Genomic DNA, 6,978 nt, shown 5'->3' on the forward strand with positions numbered 1-6,978 from the left:
ATTTGTACTCAGGTTTTCCTAACTCCAGGCCAAGTACCCAAGCATTACATCACCAGCTGCTTGAAACAGAGACATGGTTGCTTTGAAGGTAGCAGATTCTTTCTCACTGGAGGTCTTCATGCAAATTATGGATGATCATTCATCAGGTGTGATGTAGAGGGAATCTTCTTCTTCAGCTATGATTTGGACTAGATGGCCTCTGAAATTCCTTCCACCCCTGAAATTCTGTGATTCTGTAAGTCAGGTTACATCTCTGTGGTTCTCATGCAGCCAAAGGATTGTCAGAGCTGACTGCATGTTGTCCTTTTAAATCCTGGGACCCAGGCCCTCTTGCCTTGCCGAAGTTAAGGCTGTGCTCCTCAATTAGGCTTCCGCTCTCACATGTGAGCTTCATAACCAAATCTTCCTCATTGTTTACTAGAAAAATGGGTCCTTCAGCTGGTGTCTTCAAGGTGCTATTCTACATAGCTGGTCTAAAAAATACCCTTCTCATTTAAAACACATACACACACACCTACACACACACATACACACATTGTAACCAAGAGCTTTTGGACTCAAAATACTTTGATCTAAAGGTATGTTTCTTACCTAGGCATTTTAGGTACAGAATTAGGAAATAGAAATAATGGTGCTTGTGGGGGTGTTGGTGAGGAATGGGGGGACATGAGTCACAAGCCCCCTAAAATCACCCTACAAGGTAATAACTTATTCCATCAAGGCCAAAGTCAGCACCATTTCTTTCTAGGTGAATGATAATTTGCAAAAATCTTTCAAACTATTCACTTTTTCTGGCTCCCTCCATTCCTTGGAGAGGTGGGTAACTATGGGTGCAGAAGGGTGTATATACTAGCAAATGGAGTCACTTTGTTGTTTGGTTTTGCTTGCCTGCTTTTCTTTGTTGTAAGGTGAGGCTCATTGGGGGTGGGTGGGCAGGTGCAGTGAATTCAGAAATGGTTGTGATGTAAGAATAAAAGGCATTACTAAAACCTTGAATACACATATGCTTCTAAGTCATTCAAAAGACAGATTTTTTTAACAAGCCACATTTTATTGTACCAATTTCACACAGTAAAAATAAATGGAAAGCAGACATGTCTAAATTCTCTTACTGATTCTCTTGCAGACAACATCACCCAAGGTAAAGGTCTGAAAGCCAAGAAGAAATCCAGTGTTAATCTTTCCTGGAATGTCTTGCAGTATATCAGCATGTGATACCCATCAATGACTCTTGTATGTTAGATATACTAGAGATAGGTTTGGCAATCTTTCTGGGTTTTTGTATGGATTCTCCACGCTTCCTGAGGGAACCCTGGGGAAGGCTGTCTTTGGGGTCTTCGAGGGCCCCATTAAAAAATATAAATATTCCCAGCAAGGTTCACAGTGTAAGGATGACAGAGATGCCAGCTGGAGAAGGGTTTAATGCCCGAAGGGGGATTAGCAGGAATGGGGTAGAGGATTAGGTGACTGGGGGTGGAGGGAAGTAGGATCATGGCTTTTTAGCTGAAAGGAGCCTTAGGGGTCACCCACCCAACTCCCTGGGAGTCTGCCATAAATGCTACATGTTGCTTTACTCAGGGTGTTGGGCAATAACTCCTCCCCTCTCCCCTCCTCCATCCCTGCTGTCCTCCATGTTTTTCCCTCCTCCCCTCTTTTCTCCCTCTTCTCTACTGCCCTCCATCCCCTCACCTGTCTTTTCCTCATCATCTCTTCCCTCCCTCTTCTCTACTGTCCTCCATCGCCTCACCTGTCTTTTCCTCATCTTCTCTTCCCTCCCTCCTCTCTACTGTCCTCCATCCCCTCACCTGTCTTTCCCTCATCCTCTTCCTCCTCTTTGAGAGCAGGCACTGCCTCCCTTATTCTATTGGCAGCCCCAGTACTTGACACCTAGTATGTGTTCTCCAAATGCTTTTTGGATCCATCCCCCACAACCAAGCAGGAAGAGAAACACCTGATCACTCACGTTGGTGAGTGTATCTCCATTCAGTTCAGTGACAGACTTCATTCCTTTGAAACTTGTCACCAGCTTGTTGCCTCCTTCTAGATTCACTACAGTCTGTAGGGAGACAGAAGAGTTAGATCTGGCAAGCCCTAGGGACTGGGGATGAGGCAGGGATCTGTATTAATTAACATTTGAGTTTAATTTGAATTGTTAACACTTTCTCCATCACTTTAAAGTAGGCAATCAATAAAACAAGAAATCAATCCTTGCTTTGTAGGGTTTGCTATTTTCTCAGGGGTAAATTCTTAAAATTTAACAATGGGCTGGCGATCTCCTGCCGGTTTGAGCTGGCTCCAGCACACCCCTGGAGTAAGTGCCCAAGCCAAATTCCCTGCAGAACTTCTTGTTTCTATACTTCACTGGCTGGATTGTTTTCTAGTTCTCTTAGCCCTTTCCTTACTTTTCCTCCTCTCCCCTTTTCTCTTCTCTTCCTTTTGCTGTCTGTGAGTCAGTCAATAAATATTTATTAACCGTCTAAGATGTGTCACATTGTACTAAGTACTGAAGACAGTCCCTGCTCTCAAGGAGCTTACAATCTAATGGGGGAAACAATAAGCAAACAGGTACAAACAAGTCATAGACTGGATAAGTGAGAAATCATTAACAGAGGGAAGGCCCTAGAACTAAGCGGTTGGGGAAAGTTGTCTGTTTTTTCAGCTCAAAACAAGGTTTATTGAAGATTCGCCATATCAATTAGACTTTTAAGGAAGCTGAGCATCTGTGGATTATTGGCTAGATCGTGAAAATCCGCGCTGTTGGGGAAGGTTTCTTGTAGAAGAGTGGGGGAGATTACAGTTGGGACTTTAAGGAAGCCAGCAGAGTCAGCAGTCTGAGCGGAGGAGTGAGAGCATTCCAGACATGGGGGATAGACAGGGAGAATGCTGGAGCTGAGAGATGGAGGGTCTCGTTTCATGAACAGCTGGGAAGCCAGGGTCACTGGATGGCAGAGTATGTATCAGGGAGTAAGGTGTGAGAAGACTGAAAATGTAGGAGGGGGCTGGGTTATGAAGGAACAAGTCAGCTACTGAACACAGCCAGCATGGGCTGGAGGCACTGCTTCCTGGCTGGTCCTCTATACCATATTCCACCAGACTGCTTTTCATCTAATCTACCTATCTTGCAACACGTTGGCTAACAGAGATATGTTTGTGTCTTATCTCCCTAGCAGGCTGCAAGCTTACTCCAGGGGGTTATGGACCAAGTTTTAGCTAATCTTTGCATCTCCTCCAGGGCTTAGCCCAGAGGCTAATACGCGGCACCTTAATGAATACCATGTCCCTAAATTTAATTAAGTTATATTCTTACCTTGACCTTTTCCCCAGTTGGAGTGTCAGCTCACACTCCTCCCCACAGTGAACTCCATCACCTGGATTTGGTTATCATTGTTAAAGGTGACTTGAAGTGATTTCCATTTTGTACAATTTCGGACATTCCCCTGCGATCCTTTCTCTGCTGTATGACGTCATCAGGTAGACCTGGTTCATACAATAGAGATTCAGACCTAGAAGGCATCTAAGAGCCAAATGATCTCATTTGGGTCTCGTGACAGCCCTGGGAGGTAGGGTCTATTATTATCCCCATTTTCCAGATGAGGAAGCCAATGTTGAGAGCAGTGAGATGATGCAATCCATATTATGGAATGAATTAAGAGCAGAGCCAGGGTTCACATTCAGATCTGACTCCTCATTCTGTTGTTCTTCACCCTGAGACCCAACCCAGGCTCCGAATGCCTGCCCAGAGCCTCACTAGTTGGATTATTTCACTTGCTGCAGATTCTCTGTAAGTATTTTAAGTTCATTCGTTCTGGCAGCCACAAGTATAATGCCCCTGTCCCTTTGATGCCAACATTTGATGCCCAAAGGCTGTTCTCCTAAGCACTTACCAGCAGCCTTCAAGAAGGCTTCAAAATTCTCTTGCGACTGGAGCTGGTACTTTCCTGAGAAGTTCATGGTGAAGGGATGTTCTCTCAAAACACTGTCTGGGAGAGAAGGTGCCTGCCTGGCCCTGAGAGTCTGGTTTTATAGGGGGCTCGTTCCCTTCAAATGTTGGTCAGAGGTTATCGTTTGGAACTTTTATGATTCTGCTCAATCATTAATTCCTTGGAGCAATGTTCACAAAAAAGAATAAGGAAGGCATGGGGGGAGTTAACTGGAGTGCCTGGCCACTTGGTACAGGAGTAGGGGGTGATCTATCCAATTGTCCAGAGTGTCTGGGGCTGGGAGGGGAGGACAGTGCCCACTGGCATAAGGAAGGGGAAATAATGAGGTCTTTTCACTTTGTGGCAACAAGAAGAAATATCAATGTGGCACTTTTTTGTTTTTTATTACATCGTGCTTTCTTATGCATTAGCTCATTTGATTCTTACAAGTATCCTGTAGGGTAGCTGATGAAATCATAGTTGCTTCAGTTTTAGAGATGAGGAAACCAAAGTTTGTCAAGGTCACACAGCGTGTAAAACACTGAGTTGGGATGGATATCAAGGAATTTCTCAGGCTCATCTTGTTATTTCTCACCTGCAGGACTTTGTATAAAACAGGGTACTGAATTTGAAGCCAGAGTTCACTACAAGAAGCTTACGTTTTACTGTGTGTGTGTGTGTAAGCACATGTGCTCTCATGTATATGTGTGTGTATGTGTATAGGAGGGCAGAGTATTCATTTTTCTCTCTGTCTCCTCAGTATGTATCACACAGCAGGCATTTAATAAATATTTGCGGAATGGAATTCAATCTCAGTTATTCTTTTATAGTTTAGGATTTTCACTTTAATTTCTCAGAGTTTAGCATAGACCCCTAAACTGAACTTTTTTTCGTTCAGTCATTTTCAGTTGTGTGCAATTCTTTGTGACTCCAATTCAAGGTTTTCTTGGCAAAGTTACTGGAATGGTTTGTCTTTTCCTTCTCCAGCTCATGGTACAGATGAGGAAACTGAGGCAAACAGGGTTAAGTGACTTGCTCAGGGTCACACAGCTAGGAAGTGTCTGAGGTCTTATTTGAGGCCCAGTGCGTTATACATTATGGTGCCACCTAGCTGCCAAACCACTACACTAGGGGCATTTTTCAAACACTAATTCTGTAGTCCCAACACTGTACTGTCCTTTACTATATTGCACACTCCCTTATGTCCTACTGAAACAAAATTTCATTTTATCTCAGAGCTATAACTGCCAAGCCAGTGACATGTGAGAATTTATAAATGGGACTTCGCCATTTTAAGACCAATGAAAGAATTGTAAAGGAAAATGACAGAGCAGTGTGACTGTAAACTCTAATTATCAATTAAGCACCAAGCACGTGATGTTCCTTTAGCTGCTAGAAAACTCCTTTTTTTTTTTTAGTTAAAATTAATTTTTGTTTATTTATTGAGGTTGGGTCTCCCTATATCTCTCAGGCCAGAAGCATAGCAACCACTCATTCAGGACCCCAGTCCCAATCAGTTAATCTGCTTTGTGTCTCTGACCTTGGCCAATTTACTGCTGTTAGGCAACTTGGGAGCTGGGGGTGTTGGTGGCAGACTTAGCAGCTCAGAACTCCTGAACACAAGCCATTCACCAGCCTCCACCTCCTCCTCCCATGCCTGGTGAGGGCCTATAAGCATTTACCACTGCCCAGAGAAAAAGGAGGAAGGGAGCAATGTTGCCAATCTGGACCAGGACCAGGGACAGTGGTGAAAGGGCCACAACCTCACTGACTTATAGACACTGGCCAGAACAGAAAGAGTAAGATAGAGAGGAGTCAGAGGTAGAAAACCTAGATACCACCATGAGAGTCAGTCCCCTGTTTCCTGAGGTGTGTTTCATCACCGATGAAAGGTTCCTCTTTATTCTTAAAGCTGCCCTTGCTTGTCTTATGGCAGACCAAAACAGAGACAGGGAGATGGAATAGAGGGATGCAGGAATAAATGTAATTTGTCATTTGAGGGCTAAGTCAAGAGTGAGATGCTATGTACAGGCTACATGCTCTGGACACCATGTCATGGTCTTGTGTTAGTCCTCACATTTCTTTGTTTCTCTTGGCCTTCTGACCCTGCTATCCAGCCCCTCCCAATGAAGACTTTCCCCTCTATTTGGTTTCCACAATGTTCTTATCCTGGTTCTTCTGTCTTTCTGATCCCTCCTTCTCTGGTTCCTTTCCTGACTCATCAATCATCTTCCAATCCCTAAGTGCAGGTTTCCCCCCAAGGTCCTTTTCTTCTCGCCTTGTTTCTCTCCACTCTATCTCAGTGATCCCAATCAATTATGTGTCTCATACTCTTCTCTTTACTGTTGATATTCAAGTCTATACTTGTAACAATACTAAATTCTCTCCTGAATTCTTATCTGACATCTCCAACTGCCCTTTGGATATTTCTATCTCAGTGACCTTCTGGCACAGAGAATCACATGTTTAGGGCTTGAAGAGACCTTAGGGAGCATTATATCCACTCTTTCCTCTAATGCATGAAGAAATTGAGGTCCAGAGTGATTAAGTATACAGCTAGGTGACACAATGGATGGATTGCTGGACTTGGAGTCAGGAAGACCTGAGTTCAAATACTGCCCCTGACATTAACTAGCTGTGTATTCCTAGACTTAATTTCTCTGAGCCTCAGATTCCTGATCTGCAAAATGGGGACAATAATCATAGTACCTACCTCACAGAGTTATTAGGAGGGCCAAATGAGATGACATAAAGTGCTTTGCAAACATTAAAATGCTATCTAAATGCTAGCTACTTTCTTTAGTATGAAGTGACTTGCCCAGATTCATCGAGCTAGTAAATATCTGAGGTGGGAGTTGAGCTCAAATCCATATCGATGTTCTGTACCCTGCAGTCCACTGCCGCAGGCTGCATCCAATTCAGTGCCTCCAAAACAGAATTCCTCTTCTCCACCTAAATTTGCCCTTCCTCCAAACTTCCCTTCTTCTTCTGAGAACAATCAGCCAACCTGATTCAGAATCTCAGAGTCTTCTTCCCTCCATCCCTTCCAGTCCCCATA

General features: G+C 43.8%; 1 pseudogene; it reads right to left on the bottom strand.

Annotated features, from left to right (window-relative positions):
* Nucleotides 1-1,030: 1,030 nt before the first annotated feature.
* Nucleotides 1,031-3,951, bottom strand: LOC110204037 (fatty acid-binding protein, liver-like; annotated as a pseudogene).
* Between the last annotated feature and the right edge of the window lie 3,027 nt (nucleotides 3,952-6,978).

This window comes from Phascolarctos cinereus, unplaced genomic scaffold, assembly GCF_003287225.1.
Source record: "Phascolarctos cinereus isolate Bilbo 61053 unplaced genomic scaffold, phaCin_HiC Scaffold_66;HRSCAF=597, whole genome shotgun sequence".
NCBI classification, from domain to species: domain Eukaryota; kingdom Metazoa; phylum Chordata; class Mammalia; order Diprotodontia; family Phascolarctidae; genus Phascolarctos; species Phascolarctos cinereus.